This window comes from Urocitellus parryii, unplaced genomic scaffold (assembly GCF_045843805.1).
Source record: "Urocitellus parryii isolate mUroPar1 unplaced genomic scaffold, mUroPar1.hap1 Scaffold_1471, whole genome shotgun sequence".
Lineage (NCBI taxonomy): Eukaryota > Metazoa > Chordata > Mammalia > Rodentia > Sciuridae > Urocitellus > Urocitellus parryii.
The window spans coordinates 30645-49915 of record NW_027552045.1 but is presented as its reverse complement, the minus strand read 5'-3'; the positions used below and the strand labels follow the sequence as shown (position 1 = coordinate 49915).

Genomic DNA, 19271 nt, shown 5'->3' with positions numbered 1-19271 from the left:
TGAGACAGGGTCTTGCTAAGTTTCTTAAGTCCCTGATAAATTGCTGAGGCCGGCCTCAAACTTGTGATCCTCCTTCCTTAGCTCCCAAGTTTCTGGAATTACAGGCCTGAACCACTGCCTCTGGCAAAAGAAGATTTTTAAAAACTTTAAAAATCAGGCAAAAACTTATAATAGATATTTTCCAAAAGAAGATATAGGAATGGCAGATAAATGTGAGAAGATGTTCAATATTATCAGTCATCAAGGAAATGAAAATTGAAGCTATAGTGAGAGACCAGGATACAGCCTTAAAATGGGTGAAGTTAGACTGATGATGCCAAGTATTGCCAAGGATGTGAAGTAAATAAACTCCTCATGTGTTACAGGTAGTCACAAAAACACCACCACTCTGGAAAAGAGGCACTTTATAAATACATACTTACTTACAATCCAGGTGATATCTTCTACTTCAAGGTATGTACATGAGAGAAATGAAAAAAAAATATGTCTGCATAAAGATGTGAATACAAATGTTTATAACAGCTTTATTGATACAGTTCCAAAAGGAGAAACAACCAAGCAACCACCAGCAGGTGAATGGATAAACACATTTTGGCAAATCCATCCAACAAAATGCTACTCATCAAAACAGTTGGCCAACTGAAAAATGTAACTATACACAGGAACTTAAAAATATCATTGTATTTAAAGGATTTATCTGATAAAATTCCATTTAATATGAAACCCTGGAAGAGACAAATCTAATCTAAATTGACAAGAAAAAAATTGTGGAGCAGATTCTTACAACTGGACATGTTTGAGATTGATTGACTGGAAGAATAGAAGAAAGCCTTCTGTGACCACAGTGGTGGTCACATGGGTGTATACATTTGTCTAAACTGATTGAACCATATGGTCAAATGGGAGTATTCTATTGTATGTACAGGATATTCCACAAACCCCAGGCTTTCAAAGTCTTCCCAAAAGTTGCCAAGGAAGCGCCCTCAAGTTTCTCTGGGTTGTTAGGTGAATTCCTCCTCTGCACTCACATTTACTTAGTCTCTCAACCTTGCTCCCAGGCGCTGTCCTGGTTCTCTGTAGTGTGTATCACTGGAAACTCTCAGCATGCAACTTTGTCCTTGATCTCCCTATAGACTACAGCACGTGTTCTCTATGGAACATTTTACTAAAGGTTTGGTGGTGAAGAAGGGAAATCACATCACAAAAGAAGAAATGATGAAGACTAAATGTCAGACATTTAGATGTTCACAGGCATCAATGTGCTCCTGCTTCCAGAGTTCTGGACCATGTAACTTCTCTTCCTAATTCAAGGACTCAAGACTCTAACAGTGGTGGTAGTGGGGTGCAGGGAGTAGACTGATGGTGGAAAATCCCTGCAGGCCTATTTTATTGTAAAAATAGAAAAGTATAAACTCTCATCCTTTTAGGATGATAGCACTTACCTTTGCAGGGTCCCAAAAGCCAATTAAAGTAACTTCTCACACAAAAGAGCAATTACTTCCCAAAAGGATACTTTCTTAGATGAGTGTTTTTCACCTGGGACTCTTTTTAAAAATGCAAACTACTGTGGCTATACCAGTGTAAGAATTGAATTGAATAAGAAGTTCTTGGTCAGAGACCTAGAAATCTGCATTTCGACCAGCACAACACCTCAGCAAACCCCCCCCGCCCCCATCTTGAATTCTTAGGCAGTTCAAAACAGCAGAAGTTCCTGTTTTGTGATTAATAAATTCTTCAAGACTTCTTACCAGCAGTTTAGGTGTCTCACTCTCAATTTTATTAGTTGACATTCAAGTTCTGTGTACAGGAATAGGACCTTCACTCAATTTCCATGCCCACAATCCACCTTTGGATCACAGGAAAGTTTTTGGACTTTCTACCTCACAGGTGGTTCCTCACGAGGTTCCCAGATCGTATTTAAGGCTGCAGTGCAGGAAACATAATTCCATAATGCTATGTCTGTCTGTAGCTCCTTAAAGCACAAAGTCACCCCAAACCATTATAGCTATTCCTAACCACAGATTACTGTAGACTGCTCATGCTACCAGGAAGTTTTATGGTCAGCTCTGAAAACATACATTGCCCTTTGGGATCTTTTGATTGGCAAGATCAAGTTAAAGTTGTTAGATGATGTTCTGGAAAAGCAGTTTATCTATTAATGTTGGCAATTCTTAATAGAATCCTGTGTTCGCTCTCCTCCTCCTCCTCCTTCTTGTTCTTCTTCCTCTTCTTCCCCCTCCCCCACCTTCCCTCCTTCACCTTCTTCTCCTTCTCCTCTTAGTTGTCATCGTCATCGTCGTCCTCCTCCTCCTCCTCCTCCCCCTCCTCCTCCTCCTCCTTCTTCAGATTGAACCCAGATGTGCTTTACCATTGAGCCACATCCCCAGCTCTTTTTATTTTTTATTTTAAGACAGGATCTTGATAAGTTACTTAGGGCCTTGTTAAGTTGCTGAGGCTGGTGTTGAACTTAGGATCCTCCTGCCTTAGCCTCCTGAGTCACTGAGATTACAGGCATGGGCCACCATGCTTGGCTTATTTTAAAAGTGTGGGTACTGAGGCAGAGGTGTTATAATCATACACCGAGGGCCAGGAGGTCCAGCTCCAAAGTCCTTATGCCTGTGATGTTACCCTCATTCCACAAACACTTGCTATGTGTCTGCAGTGTGTGCCAGGCCCTGCGATAGGTTCTGGGGATATGGCAGTGAGCAAGAGACACAAAGATCCCTGCCCTGACAGAGCCCACATTTTATTTCAGATTTATCTTGTGAGTTTGTGATCATTTACCTAACTGATCTCTATTGCAGGATGTTTAAACTATTTCTAACTTGTCTTTAAAAATAACCCTATGAAGGACAGTATTCTGATTTATACATCTATATCCTCATCTGTCTGTTTCATCAATAAAGTTTCCAGAATGGGAATCACAAAGTTCAATGGTAGGACAATTCATTCAAGTTCATTAGTCGTATTGCTAAATAACTCCCAGGATATAACAATTTACACTCCTACCAACCTCAGCAGTCCCTGAAAATGTCCATTTCACCACACCCTTGACCAAATCAAATGTTTTTTCTCTGTCTTTAATTCTTGCTTATCTGATAGGCATCAAGCTCATAGATCTGTAACAACAAATACCATACCAATTTAGTTTTATTTTAAAAATATGAATTCACTGATTCAAAATAGTTGAAAAATAACAAATTGTTTTAAAAACACCTCATCTCTCTTCATAATCAAAGAGAAAAAAATCAATACTGAAAAAAATCATATGCTTCCCAGTAATATGAATATCTTTGCTAAGCTATCGATTTTTTTCTGAGAAACACATCTGATATTAAAAGAGTATTTATTGACATATAAATCTTTCTGTGGAGTGGCTTATGTATGTTCCCAAATCTGTGACCATGGTGCCTGTGAGCAATTGGTCTCTTTGTGAGGTTTTAACTTGCCCATCCCTGAAGGAATCCAAAGCTTCACCTTCATGCCAGAATCACATTCGAACAGGTTCATTTTTGCACTACCTCTCTTAATTAGATGAGATTTCTCCTCTTCTTGGGATTTCTGGAACACATATCACATGCCTTTGTCATTATGCTTCATGAACTCAGTCATATTAAGTGTGTATGGAAAAGTAAAGTTAATGGCAACTGCTGGATAGATCTGTGGAGAGAATTAAATGAATCAATGCACATAAAGCACTTAGCACAGTGCCTATCATAGAAAGACCCTCAACACACATTTGACCAATAAAGGAATAAATAGCCAACACACAATAAATCTCAGATGCTGCCAACTGTTAGCAAATAGTTCTCAAGCCTTACTGTATGTAAGATTGATTATGGAAACCTGTAAAAACACAGACCATGGAGTCCTGCCTCCAGCAACTGTGATTCCTTAAGTATGGGGCAGAGGTGTTCCAGATCCTACAGGTAGCTTAGAGAACCACTGGGTAGCCTACGAGTCGGGCATGTAGCAGGTGCTCAAGGAGAGTAACTTGAATTGTTGCTTCCATTCCTGTCAATACAAAGCAAACAGAATGATGGTTTAAACTTGTATCTGGAACCTTGCCCTTCCTCAGAGATGATCGCAAAAGTATTTCCACCCTTGTCCTGGAGCAGCATGTCCCCAAGTGTCACATTCTTCTGTGTCCACCTCAGCAATACCAAATTTTCAGCAATTTACACCCGTTGCTTTATCTGATTTAATTCTCATAATATCTCCATGATAGGGGGAAATGAGGTCTAGAAAGCTTATTACCTGTCTGAAGTCACACAGCAATTGACAGTGTGGGTTTCACACAGGGTGTCTTCCCTACAGCTCACCAGTGGGATGAAGGAAAGGAACTGAGAAGCATCACTCTTGGTTGGCTCTGCTGGAGCAGGTGAGGTGCAGAATCCAGTGTTCCTGTGTGTGTGCATGCATGTTGCCAGCAAATTCCTGATTATAGGTAATCATATAAAACACAGGAGATATTTTCCCTTGTACGTAGATACTCTAAATGTAGGAGAGTAAATCACCCTGACTTCATTCCTAACCAATTGGCCCCTGCCAGTTTGCACACTACACAAACATAGAATGACTCAAAGAACCCTCAGGCGGTGGGTGGGTTAAAAATCAATGAAATAATAATAATTTTCATAAATGGGAACTCCCCAGCTTCCCACTTGGCTGTTCAGTTAATCGTGAGTCATGAATTTTCTTTTTAGGGTAATATTTACCATACAGCATGGCTGGTGATAGGGAATACGTAATATCCATTTATCTGATGGGAAACATATTCTTAAATCATTACTCAGTGATAGATTTACCTGATAAATAATCCCTAGGATTAAATAAAAACGTTAGGGGTTTGGGACGGATTACAGGGAATAACAAGGTGAATAGGAAGAAACTATAGTTTGAGTATAAATAAAAAGGGTTTTGGTCTAGAGATGGACCCTGAAATAATCCCTCCTGTGATAATTAGAACAGAGAAGCCAGAGAAAGAGACAGAGGCAGGGACAAAGACGATGCAAGGGAGAAGGAGGGAATGAGGATGAATGTCAGGAAAGGTGGTTAACGTAATAGGCACCTGTATTGTGCTGTTAGCAGGTGCAGGTGCTGAGCTGGTTATTGCAATGCATCTTCATGGGTATCTCATGAGAACCCTGGGGTCACTCCCACTATCATCCCATTTCTCAGACTCCAGGTAGTAAAGCAGTTAAGAGCACTAGAGCCAGTACCCAACTTTTCAACCCAGTTGTCTCTGTCCTAGTTGTGAAACCTGAATGCATCTGTACTTTTGCCCACCTTAGAGGGCACTGTCAAGCTCATCTTGTCCAAATGTTGCCAAGGTCACAGTGTTACGGTGCTACTTACTTTCACAGTTGCAAGCAGTGACTCCCAACTAACCTCAGAGGTTCCTCCAGGAGCCCCAAGTTCAACAGTTCAGTGATTCTCCAGTTCTGCAAACTCTCCACCTTCTTTCTCAAGAGCAGATTATATTAATTTTTCTTTGAGTTCCAGGTTATCTCATTCCATCTTCCTGACTGCTCTGTGAGGTAGGTATTCAAATCTGAATTTTACAGATAGGAAAACTGAGGCTGAGCAAGGTCGACTTCTTGTCCAACGACAAGGCTATCTAATCCCTAAGCTCTGTTCTCTTTAAGGTCCAGCAAGTGTGAAAATTCAGATCTCTGCTAGGGAAGAAAGAACATGATGAGTTCTCTGTAAGACAGGAGGAGATCCAAAAGAGGGAGAGATGACATCTGACTGCCAGGATCTAAAAAGCTTCATAGAGTAAGAGAACAGAAGCAGAGACCTGGAAAGTGGGGGAGGGTGAGTAGGGCAAAAGAGAAGATTGCACATGTTGGTTGCAAAAATGCACAATGTCAAAAGTGGGAAGTCTTGGACTACGTCATTGATTTACTTTGCCTGGGACATCTTGCAGGAATGAGGGGAAAGGAAAGGCCAGATTATGGAGCACCTTGAGGGTTTACACTGAGGAGTTTAGACCAAGAAGCACTGGGGAGCCCTGGGTGGACTTGGAGCAGTGGCTAGTCCTAGTGAGCAGCCCCACAGAGACACAAGCTCTCCTCATGCCCCACCCTCCTCCTCCTGTTCTTCCAGAGCCTTTCTGCCATTGACAAGCTTTAGGGGTGGCAAAGAGGCAGCCCTCTGTTGTAGAAAATATGTGGGCTTTGGAGATTAATTCCTGCTAGAGCAAGGAGAATTGAGAATCATTCCTTAAGAAGGGGGCATTTGACCAGAAGGGCAGATGAGGTGTCAGCACTCAGGAATGATAACAAACACCAAAGAGAAACCAAGGATGGATAAACCAGGGAGTGCAGAGGGACCAAGGCAGGGGGTTGACAGGTGCATTTATCCTTTCTGAAAAGGAAAGTTTATCGAGGTGAGGTGGGGAGAAGGAATAGAGCGGGAATAGATTAAGTATAGATTTTTGGCACATGTCTAACTAAGGAGTCCTTTTCTACTCTGAAACACAAAGGAGTCCTGGAGGGATTTTGAGCAAGGGAGTGATATTGCACTTTGGACAATATCTGCAACATGGGTCAGGGAGAGGGGAGGAGAGACTTGAGACACACCAGAGATCCGACCCATCACTTCAGGCAAACTGGGGAATGGAGAGTCCTTCTACCTTGGGCATCAGCAATAGGGTGGCCTGGTTGTTAAGACATGCTCTTGTCGTTGTCATTATCATCATTGTCCTCGATCTCTTCTTTTTCCTGTTCTTCCTCCTCATTCTCCTTCCCCCTTTCCCTTCTCCTCCTCCTATTCTTTCTGTTTTTCCTCCTCTTCCTCCTTCCTTTTCTCCTTCCTGTTCTTTCTCCTTCTTCTCTGCATCCTTCTCCATCTTCTTGCTGCTCTTTCTCTTCTTTCTCTTTGTCTTCCTCCTTCTCTTCTAAATTACTCACCTCTCCATAGAGGATTCAGGATTACTTTCCCAATCATCTTCTTATTTGGTTCGGACTTTTTTTTTTTTTTTCAAATTTGTAAGAATTAGAATTGGACTCTGGTGGAAGTAACAGATAACCCCGAATAACAGTACAACTTCTTTCTCTGTCACTTCGTGTGTCTAGCAGGACCTAGCGTTGCTGACAGCTCCCTGATAGACCCAGACTCTTTCTAGCTTACTGCTCTGCCATTCTTAGCTCATGGCTTCCACCTTGTACTTGAAGTTGCTCAAACTTTATTATATCTGTTTTTCATAAAGCAGGATGACAGAATGGTGGGTAGAGACACACACCCTCTATAAGGTCTTTGCTTAGCAGCTGGATGGCCATCTTAAGTGACAAAAGCCATTTTAAGGAAAAAGTTTTGCTTTCCCGCCTAAGGGCATCTCTGGGAAAGGCTCACCACTCCCTCATACCAACCCAACCCCTAACCACCAGCATTAGGACCTGTTCTGCTCTAATTCCTGAGCCTCCCCCATAGAAGTCCCAGAACTCAAGCCTGTTTTGCCTCTCTCTCCTATAGAGAGATGGCCTTTATTTGTCAGCTCTGACAAATAAACTCTTGTGTGTATCTCTGCCTGATATCCATCTTTCATTTCTTGCTTACCCGTCTCTTGTTCCTTGCTTTTCCTTCACCCTCCACTTTAAGGACATTTCCTAGAGTTTGCACACTTAGTTCTCCTTACTCCCAACCTCACATTGTCATATCTAGGAGCCAAAGAAACTGGCAAATGAGGGCTTTCATTTGACTCACCATGTCCTGCAACTGACATCTGCTAGTGTGGCAAAGAGAAAACCACTCCCTGATCTCTGGTTCTGAAGATCATGCAGAGGAAATTAATTGCCTCACTGGCGAAGGCCATCCCTAGCAAACAGTTTCTCACCCCTGCCTAGGCAGGCCTGTGTTGGGTGCTCAGGAGGTGGGAAAACATTAAATGTGATATCTCCCCTCAAGATACTTAAATGTTTGCAACTGTAGAATCTCAGAGCTGGAAGGGACACAGAGATAGTCTAGTCTAGTCCTCTCAGCAGCTGACTCAACCTTCAAGTTGTGCTTGCACATCACCAACAATGGTGGTGGCCCTCCAAGGCAACTTGACTGTGAGTCAACAGCTTTTGTTGCTTACACTAAGTGACATCTTACATCCCCTAACTTTTCCCTAGCCTCTCTGGTTTATCAGGAAGAGGTTTTGCTTATTCTTCATTCTATGAAATAACCCATTTGTTATGTGAAGGAGCTCTGTAATCTGTTTGTCCATCTCTCAGCCCCCCTGCTTTCCCAACCAGTTTCCTCCTTTCTCCAGGGGGGGTGTGTTACGTATTAAACTCACAAATTTTTGGAATTGTCAGGCCTGGCTCTGATACTTACTGACTTTGTGACCTTGAGTGACTGATGTTCTCTGAGTGTTCATTTTTCATTAGTAAAATGAGGCTAATGTTATCCGCTGCATGAGGTTATGATGAGGTTTAAATGAGCTAATGAATGTAAAACACAGAGCCTGACACCAAATATAACAGTTACTATTATTACTAATATATTTATAATTAATAATAATAAAACATCCTCTCTCCTTCTGGATACATTATGATAAGATATCCGATTAATAAAAGAAACTTTTAACATTCAGGGAGAGATTAGTATTAAAACACTACCTACAATTGTGACCAGGAGTCCCAATTTGTATTCTCTTTGACAGTTTCTCTGGGTTGCTCCTGCTCTCCACAGAAATTTATCTCCTGGGGTCTTTAGTTTGCTGCCTCCATTTGTCCACTGCCTCCTGGGAAGGTGCCTCTGTTACAAAGGATATTGACATTCCTTGGGCTGATTTGCTGTTGTTGTTAGCAGAAACAGATACCAAAAAAAAAAAAATGCAAATAAACAAACTTGGAAGAATTCAGATACTGTTTGCATTGTATAGAGAAAGGAGTAGAAAAGAGTCAGGAAACCTGGGATTCTGAATCCGACCTATCCACTGACTGGGTGGCCAGGGATCTTTAAAGTGTTCTGTGGGTCTCTAATTTTTGAGAAGCTATTCAATCAAGGCATCCTGGTCCCAGAGAAGGGATGTTCCATGGCCTTGATTGTCCTGGAATCTCTTTCTCCCCACCTAGGGCTGGTCCAGGTGGGACCAGCATCTGGGTGGAGGCTGGGTGCAAGCCCAGACAGCCCTGCATACTCTATGAGCCAAGCATAGCCTGCCTGCTACCAGGGTGTGATTGTTCTTGTGATTTGGCAGCACCCAGCAAACGTGTTCCATCAAGGCTGACCTAAAAATAGTTTTTATGCATGGGGCCCAGAAAAATCAGCAGCCCAGCACACAGGAGGTTGGCCAACAAGGCAAAACCAGGCTGCCACCATAAGTCTAGAAGCACAATAGCCAAAATGATAAGGTCTGGCTTGTTTTCCCACATGCATCTTCTATATTCACCCTTCCCCTGCATCTCTACACCTCTCACATCAGGGCCAGTCTCTTCTCACTCCCTGTCCTCCCTCTCTTCTATTTCTGGATACATTGACTTTTGCAGAGGTACTAAATGTGGGAATGGTATCCCTCCTTCTAATCCCTGCTTTTTATGAGTATTAAAAGCAGCAAGTAGCTAAAGCAGAGGTTCTGCAAATTTGTCATGTATCACAATCACCTGGGTGGAGGGAGCTTGCTAAAACAGTCATGACTGGACCTCATCGCCCAGTTTCTGATTTGGTAGGTCTGGAGAGCATTGCCTTCCTAACAAGTTCCCAGGGGGTGCCAATGCTGCTGGTCCAGGAACCACATGGTGAGGACCCCTGGGGGGAGCAGAAGTATGTGAGTTCTGGAGTCAGATCTTGAGGGCACCCCTTGGGGCTCTGCCCCTTCCAACAGAGTGACTTTTGGCAAATTCCTTTTTGAACCTTATCAGGAAAACAGGGGAATCATAATTCTTACTTTACAGTGTTGATGTGAGGATTAAGTGAGTTAATTCATATAAAATCACTTCCAACAGCATCTGGCAACAGTGGGCCTTGAATAAACATTAGCTGTTACTAGGACCGCAGAGTCTGCACAGCGCATGAGTCCAGTGCGTGATCTTTTCTCTCTCTCTGTAGTGACTGTCAGCTCTGCTTGAGTTTCTTTGTCCATGATGCCCCTCCCAGGGTCTTTGCGGAAGGGCAGGCCTATTGTGGGGCGATTTGGGGACACCAAAGAGCACAGATGGATTGTTACATCTCAGAGATCACAGAGATTCTTGAGACAGGAAAGGGCTAAGGAAATCCACTCTGGAGGAGCAGAACTAAAACTAGACCCAGGTTTCCCATTTTCCCAGCCGGGAAACTTTCCACAACACCGTGACCTGGGAGGCAGCCTGGCTATGCTGAGTGCTTTGAGAATAACCGACTCCATGTCCCTATGCCAGCCATCTCTGGGCATTTGGGTTGTTTCTCCTTTGATTGTTTATGATTGAAGATGACACAACTATAAACATCTAACATCTGAATAGAATGATGATTTTCTTTGGGATTTTTTTTCTCCCCCTTGGGCTCAAATCCTCTAGTGGAATGACTGGGTCAAAAAGTACAGTGTTATAGCTAAAAGAAAATAGCTAATAGTGTTACAGCTGAAAGATTCATTGTCTCTTGCAGGGGGTGGAAACTCTCATTTTCCAGAAACCTCAGTCAGGATGGCTGGGGAGGCTGGTGTTGGAAGGGAGAGTCCAAGGCTGGATCTCAGGTCAGCAGTGGCAGGAGCTGTGGCTGAGAGAACGGAGCTCCAGATGAGGAGTGAGACGCCTGTCAACCACCTGAGATTTCCCAAAGAAACAGTGTTTAGACCAAGAATTCTCAAACCTGATTGTGCTAAGCACAATTATGTGGGGATCTTGTAAAAATATGCAGAATCAGACTCAGAAGATCTGGGTGGGGATCAAGATTCTGCCTTCTAGCAAATTCTAGGTAGTGCTGATTAAGGGACTATACATTTGACTGGTAAATGATGAGATGACTCTATCTTTGCCCACAGTTCCCAGAATTTTTAATTCAATTCCAAATATTCACCTGGATTTCCTTGTCTGGGTTAGATGCTCCTCTTCACTTGGAACTAGCCCCACAAAATTGCCTGTCCTCTCTTCTGAAGGTCATGGACCAATATATTCACCACTCTATTCCCAGCATTGGCTGTAGTTTGAGACTAATAATAATAATAATAATAATAATAATAATATTTATTACTATTTTAGAGGGGTATCAGGAATTGAACTCAGGGTCACTCAACCACTGAGCCACACCCCCAGCTCTATTTTGTGTTTTATTTAGAAACAGGGTCTCACTGAGTTGCTTGTCTCACCAGCACGGGTGGGACTAACAATTATTAATAGGTAAGTGGGTGAATGGATGAACTAATAAATGAGCATGAGCAGATGGGAGTTGGAAATAAAGGGTTGGGTAAAGTATGGAGAACCACCAGATTTGGCCTCCAGATTATTATTGTCTGGTTGAGGCTCTCTGAACCACCCTCACCTCCTGAAAGCCCCGAGTCAGTGACCCTTCTCTGATCCTTGACAACGTTTTTCAACAACCCTCACCGCCACCATTGCTGACCCTGAACCAAGAATGAACTCAGATGAGTGAATGAGATCCAGGAAGCTTAGAGGTTCCTTACAGGGTGGCTCTAATAAATACCAGAAAACAAAAAGCAGGTGTTGGCAATCTTTCTTCTGCCCAAAGAGTTATTTACACAAGTTTCCAAAGCAATCCCCTTCATCGTTTTACACGCCTATTACACGGTTCTCTTCGGGGAAAGGTCTGGAGCTGGTTAGCTCAGTGGATTAGAGAGTGAGTCCCCCAAGGCCAAGGGTGGTGGGAGCCCTTTCCCTTCCTCCACTCTGAGTTACAGGCTGATTGCCCAATCCTGGCCACTAGTGGTCCCAGTGGTTACAGAATGATCCTGGGCCAGTGCACACGCATCCTCCTACTCAGGATGAAAGGTGAAACTGTGGAGGCATGTGAACTTGAACTTTGGTATCAGACAACGTGAGCAAGGTACAAAACACAGACATCCCAGTCACTTCCAATTATATAATATTTTTGTAAAAATACTTTTCATTTTGAAATAATTCCAAATTTACAGAAAAGTTGTACAGGAGACTTCCATGTGCCTTTTTGTGCAGATTTACCATTTTAAATTGTTGGCTATGTTTGCTTTCTCCTTTTCCCCTTTTTGTTTCAATCCCTCTGAAGATGACAAAAGTTCACTGAAACAAAAAATTGAAATCAGAAAGTTATTCCTCAAAAGTCAAAAACTAAATGTAAAAGAGTTAGAAGTAAACTTTTAAATGACTCTGTAATGTGGTAGCATTTATACTTCAAAAACTATCAAAAGTTAAAACTGCACTAAGATTTTGAGGACATTCTGTAACATCCTAATATATCATTTGTTGTTTGGAAATATTTGAAAGTAGGTTGTATATATATGTTACTCCACGGAGTATGCATTTTAGTACTTTGATGTATATTACCCAAGAACAAGGATATTATCTAACCTCAGTATAGTTTCAGGAAATACAGCACTGAGAGAAAACTTTTATATATAGTCAGTATACTGCAATTTCTTCAATTATGTCAATGAAACATTTTCCCTCCAGTATCTGGAGTAACTAAGTCATGTGTACAATTTGTCTTTGTATTCAGTTTTATGTTTTTCCTTGCTAACGTAATTTTATTTTTTGAATATGTAAAATATTAACATGATTCCAAAGTCAACACCGTACAAAAGGGTTTATTCAGAGGTGTGTCCTCCCTCCCTATCCTTTCTACCCCATTCCCTTAACTCTTCTAGGTAACCAATTTTATTGTTTCCTGATTTATTGTTCCTTTTTTCCCAAAAAGTATAAAATAAGAAGATTGATATATGTGTTTTTTCTTATTTACCCTTGTTATAAAATATTCTTATTGATCCTTGTTATAATTTGGTCTGGAATGTCCCCAAAGGCTTATATGTTAAGGACTTGGTCCCAATGCAGCAATGTTCTGAGGTGGGGCTCTTGGCAAGTAAGTGATTGGATCATGAGAGCTGAACTCATCAATGGATTAATCCGTTGATAAGTTCTCAGCTGCTGGCATTATGGGGAGGTGGTGGAAACTTTGAGATGGAGCTATTTGGGGGAAGTAGGCCACTGGGAGCGTGCCCTGGAAGAGTATTTCTTTTCCCTAGTCTCATCTCTCTCTCTCTCTCTCTCTCTCTCTCTCTCTCTCTCTCTCTCTCTCTCTCTCACTCTCTCTCTGTTTGCTCCCCAGTGTCATGAGATGAGCTGCATTACTCTGCCACACCCTCTGCACTGTGATTCTCTGTTTCACACAGGTTCAGAAACAATGGAACCAGCCAGCCATGTTCTGAAAACCCTGAAATCATGAACCCAAATAAATCTGACCTGCTCTAAGTTGATTCTCTTGGGTATTTTGCACAATGACAAAAAGCAAACATGTTTCTTTCTTAAAGAAAAAATAGTATCCCAAATGTACACTTTATGCTACCAGTGATTCCATATCCATCCACAGAGATGTTCCTTATTCTTTTATGTACTTGTGAATTCATGGTAGATTATTTTCTGCTCCTCCTAGTAAGTGGTAGTCTATATATCCTCTTGAACTTGGGATGACCTTGTGAATCGCTTTGAGCAATGTGACGTATGAAATATTTTAGGATATCCAAACCATGACCCTCAGAGGACCATGGAATTCTGTTTTCTCACTCTTGAAAGGCAGCTACCATGTTGTAAAGAAGCTCAGGTGAGGCTACTGAGTGGTGAGAGGCCCCATGTAGAGTGGTCCTGGAGAACAGGAGACCATCTTGTATGTTCCAGCACCAGCTGATCTCTGATGAATGTGGTCGGTGGAGTGACCTCAGTCTATATCCTGTGGCTAAGAAGAACCACTCAGTCAAGCCCAGTCATTAAGAATAATAAGTTTGGGGCTGGGGATGTGGCTCAAGTGGTAGTGGTAGTGCATCATCTGGCATGCGTGAGGCACTGGGTTCGATTCTCAGCACTACATAAAAATTTTAAAAAATAAAGATATTGTGTCCACCTAAAACTAAAAAATAAGATATTAAAAAAGAATAATAAGTTATAGTTTTAAGCCACTAAGTTTTGAGGTGGTTTTTTCCAAAGTAATGGATGTGTGAAACAGTAGTATTCAGTGGGTATGTCCAATCCCCTACATTTGGGTATTTAGATAGTTTTTGCAATTTACAAATAATGCTTCAGTGAATGACATCATGCATTTCTATTTTCATACTGTTGGAGTGCATCTTCAATGTTAAAATCCTAGAAGTGGGATTGTTGAATTGAAAGATACATACACAGTTATTTTTCAGATGTTGCACATTTCTCTGTAAAGGGGCTATGAAGTTTTGCTTCCCCAGTAGCAATGTACAATTGTGACTATTTCTGAAACTTAAATTTTTGCCAATCTGAGGTGTGATGAAAGATATCTCAGGGTAGTTTTAATTTATAATTGTATTGTTATCTATTATTGCATTAAAATAATTTCAAAATTGAGTGGCCATAAAACAACTCATTGTTTAGTGGCTTACTAACCAAGATTTATTATTTATTTCATACTTTGTGAGTCAGAACTGCAGGCAGGCTTAGCTGATGTCTATGGCTCAGGGTCTCGCACAATAGCAGGTCAAGCTGTCTTCCAAAGCTGCAGGCATCTCAAGGCTCAACTGGGGGAGGATCCGGTTCCAGTGACATACATGTGACTGTTGGACAGCCTCAGGTCCTGACGGGCTGTTGGGTGAAGACACTGATTCCTTACTGTGTGGGTCTTTCCATTGGGTAGCTCACAACATGGCAACTGGCTTCTCTCAGCGCCAGTGAGATAGAGAATAAGAGAAGGTACCCAAGACCAAAGTCTGGTCGTTTGTGACTTTGAAGTGATATCTCATCACTTTTGCAGCATCATCTTCATTGGAAATAAGTCACTAGGCCCAGCTCACACTCAAGAGGAGTGTGACACAAGGATGTGAATGCCTAAGAGGTGGGGGTCCAAAGGGGGCCAATCGTAAAGACTCCCTGATTTAGTATTTCTCTTAGCATGAGTGGGCCATTCATGTATTTATCTTTTGTATCTGCACATGATTTTTACATACAATTTTTTTTCATTGATGTCTAAAAATTCTTAATGTTTTAGAAATATTAATCTTTCATCTATGGTATATGTTAAAAGTATTTTTTTCTGAATTTGTCGTTTTTTTGGCTTTGCTATGGTATTTTCCCATACAATAGTTGTTGTTTTGAGTCATAATTGGAAAACATTTCTCTATACTCAGCTTCCAGGGAATCCATCATGTAATCTTCCAGGACTTTGTATAGTTTCATTATTTCACATTTTGTTCTTTGATAGACTGGGAATTTATTCTTATCAACAACATGAGGAATGCATCTAATTTTATATTCTTCCAAATGTTTACTTGTCCCAATACCATTAAATAAAAAGTTCATTTTTTGTGCTAGTGATTTGAATTACCACCTTTATTCTATTTTGAATTAATTCTATTTCTGGACTTCCTAATCAATTCTGTCAGTCTGCCTACCCATAGACACTACTCTGTCTCAAATACAGAGGCTTAGAGGGTATTTTAATACTTGGTTTAGCTAAGGCTTCATTCTAACATTTCTTTTTAGTGCTTTCCTATCTATTTTTTGTTTCTTGTTTCATATAAAGTTTGGTATCAGCTTGTTTAGCTTATGAAAAACACTTATTGGTATTTTTTATAGTGATTACAGTAAATTAATAAATTAACCTATGGTGAATTGACATCCTGGTGATGTTGAGATATGTGAATCAAGAACAGAAATTATTTTTCCATTTTGTTCAAATCTCTCTTTGTATTTTTATGTGTGTGTTATAGTTTTCTTCATATACTTTCTGGACATTTATAATTAAACTTAAACAAGCTACTTTATCTTTCTGAATCTTAGATTTCTAATCCATCAAAAAAATCATAATATCTTTCTTGAAGAACTGTTACAAAAAATAAAAGAGGAAAGTTGTGAAATGTATGCTGGGTAAATCTTAGTTTTCTCACTCTTTCCCTTGAAGTTCCTGCTTGCTCTTGAGGAGAGGGGAGGAGAATTATTTGCTCATCTATCTAGGAAGGACATCTAGGTCAGTTAGTAAGTCCATAGATTTTATGGGGTTCACCATGTACCAGGGTCTGCGCCAGCTGATAGGGATATAAGAGTGGTGGAATGTGATGATCATTACTATCCAAAGTACTTGTATAAAGACACAAATTGGGGCTGGGATGTGGCTCAAGCGGTAATGTGCTTGCCTGGCATGTGCAGGGCGCTGGGTTTGATCCTCAGCACCACATACAATAAAATAAAGATGTTGTGTCCACTGAAAACTGAAAAATAAATATTAAAAAAAATTCTCTCTCTCTCTCTCTCTCTCTCTCTCTCTCTCTCTCTCCCCCTTAAAAAAGACACAAATTGGTATGAATATACTGAGTATACAACCAGAGATATGAAAAATTGTGCTCTATATGTGTAATGAGAATTGTAATGCATTCCGCTGTCGTATATAAATAAATTTTTTTTTAAAAAAACAGAATGGGAAAATCAAACACGGTATCTGTACTCATAGAGCTTCTGGTAAACCAACATTTCTCATTAATCATTTGAGATTTTATAAAAGCAAAATATAAAAGCCAATTATCAAGTCAGGCCCTGGAACTTGTCAGATTCTAAAATTGCCCAATGTAGAGAAATGAGGGCTAGATCCTAGTTTGGCTCGACATAAAAACAGACAATACCCCAAATGGGAAAGAATAGGAGCTGGAGGGAATACAGGGAGGAGGGAACTGAGGAACAGTGGGTCAGGATGGGGGCCAGGACCCATAATTAGTGAGTGACGGAGCTGGGACTGGAAGCATGGTGTCCAGGCTCCCTGGCTGGGGCACTTTCCAACACACACCCACTGTCATTCTATTTTCCATCTGCATCTCTTGTCACTGCCAGGTACGTGGAGGGGTTTCAGCTGTCCACTCTAGCTGCCTGGGGAACATCGGCCAGAAACGAATAGCACATTTCTAAGAAAGACTTGATATCGCCAGAGCCATTATGTCACAAGGCTGCAACTCAATCCTCAAAGAGAGAGAGGGCAATTTAACAAAAACTATACCAGGAGAATTGGGAATGGATTAAAAAAGAAGAAATCGTTGCTCTACCATAGTGTTTTGTTCTTTTCTTTCTATTATTATTATTATTATTATTATTATTATTATTATTAGTCAAACAGACACAGTGTTCTATGTCTGTGTATCCTTTCCAGGTTGTTTAGTTTCACTGAACTTTTTTTTCCCCTTCTTCTTTCTCTCCTTTCTTCCTTCCTTTTGGTTGGAATATAGGGGTGAAAACTTGAACTAGAGGAGCAAATAGGCCCAGAGTAAACTCTGGAATCAGAGTCCACATATAATGAAGCACAGGATAAAAAAATCTGGGATGCCATGAACCCCAAGCTGTTTCTGGACAGCCTTCTGATATTTTGAGGCAAGATTTTCTCCCACCTTTTTAAGCTGCTATTTGGGGACTAGAGTGTCTTACGCAATGATGGGAAGAAGTCCCACTAATATTAATCTCTTGTTATATGGACAACTGTTGCATTTGCCTGCTTGGTTTCCTTTTCTCCTGATTTTATTGTATTTTATTTATTTATTTTTGATTACAGGGACTGAACCAAGGGGCACTTTACCACTGAGTTATATCCTCAGCCCTTTTTATTTATTATTTTGAGACAGAATCTCACAGAGTTGCTTAGGGCCTCACTAATTTACTGAAGCTGGCCTAGAACTTGTGATCATCCTGTCTCAGAATCCCAAGTCACTGAGATTACAGGCCTATGCTACCACGCCCGGCTCCTCCTGATTTTAATAATTGCAACTCAAGTGTTCTTTGAGGAACAATCCCTTCTGTCAGCCTTAATAGAGCTGTCCATTAAGCTGTATCAATTGAATTGCATTTGAATCTTGGACAGTGTAACTCAAACTTCAAAAATGCCGGAGTGGCTCTGCCCTTGGAGTTGACAAGGAAAGCTTTTCATTACAAAAGATGGCTAATCAAGAAATATGCCATGGAGACTAAAAAGAGAAAATCACCATTTTACAACTATATTTTACAACTGGGTCTAAGTAAGAATCATCAATGGATACTAAAACCACTGGGTGAAAAAAAATGTAGGGGAACAGAATATTAACACAGGCAGAAAGTAGATTACTGATCAACCACAAAGGTTCCCTCTACAATGGTGAGATCTAGGGACACCACTTTACCTGATGATCAAATATGATATCATGAATGATAGGGCATCCCATACACCCTGGTGTGAGGCACTGAGAAGGATTCATCTATGTCCTATTTATGCCAAAACAGAACCAGGTGAATACAAACTGAGGGACATTCTGTAAAAAATTGGCTTAGACTCTTCACATATTTCACTGTCATGAAAGACTGAAGAGGAAAACAAACAAACAAATACTGTGGTGAATCATCCTGGCTTAAAGGAGACTAAGGAAATACGATCTTCAGACATTCTCTCTTTGCTATGTACTACAAAAAATGAAGACCATTCTCAGCAATCAGACTGTCACATTCCAAAAACAGCGTCACTCTGAAGGGTCACCTGGTTATTGTGAAGGGCCTCAGAAGAATCCTCTGGGGGGACTTCAATCACATCGACATAGAACTCAGTCTCCTTAGAAAGAAAAAGAAGAGGCTCCAGGTGGACAAAAAAGAAGAGGCTCAGGTGGAGAACTGTTTGCAGGATCTGTGGTCAAGTTCAGAACAGGATGGGGGATCTCACTGGGCTATGGGTACAAGATGAGGCCTGGTGTGCTCTTGTCCCCATCAATGCTGTCATTCAGGAGAAGGGGTCTCTTGATGAAATTCAGAGTTTCTTGGGTAAAAAATACATCCTCAGGGTTTGGGTAAGGATAGCTGTTACTTGTTGTGTCTCAAGCTCAGAAAGATGAATTAATCTTTGAAGAGAATGCTATTTAATTTTTTTTTTCAAATTCAGCTATTCGGCAAGCCACAATGGTTAAAAATGTTTTTAGCAGCACAATTCACAATAGTTAAACTGTGGAACTAACCTAGATGCCCCTCAGTAGATGAATGGATTAAAAAATGTGGCATATATGCACAATGGAATATTACTCAGCAATAAAAGAGAATAAAATCATGGCATTTGCAGGTAAATGGATGGCATTGGAGAAAATAATGCTAAGTGAAGTTAACCAATCCCAAAAGACCAAATGCTGAATGTTTTCTCTGATATAAGGA

At 40.9% G+C, this 19271-nt stretch overlaps 1 pseudogene; it reads left to right on the top strand.

Annotated features, from left to right (window-relative positions):
- The first annotated feature begins 18548 nt into the window (after window positions 1–18548).
- On the top strand, window positions 18549–19067 carry LOC113177294 (large ribosomal subunit protein uL6 pseudogene; annotated as a pseudogene).
- Window positions 19068–19271: the final 204 nt, after the last annotated feature.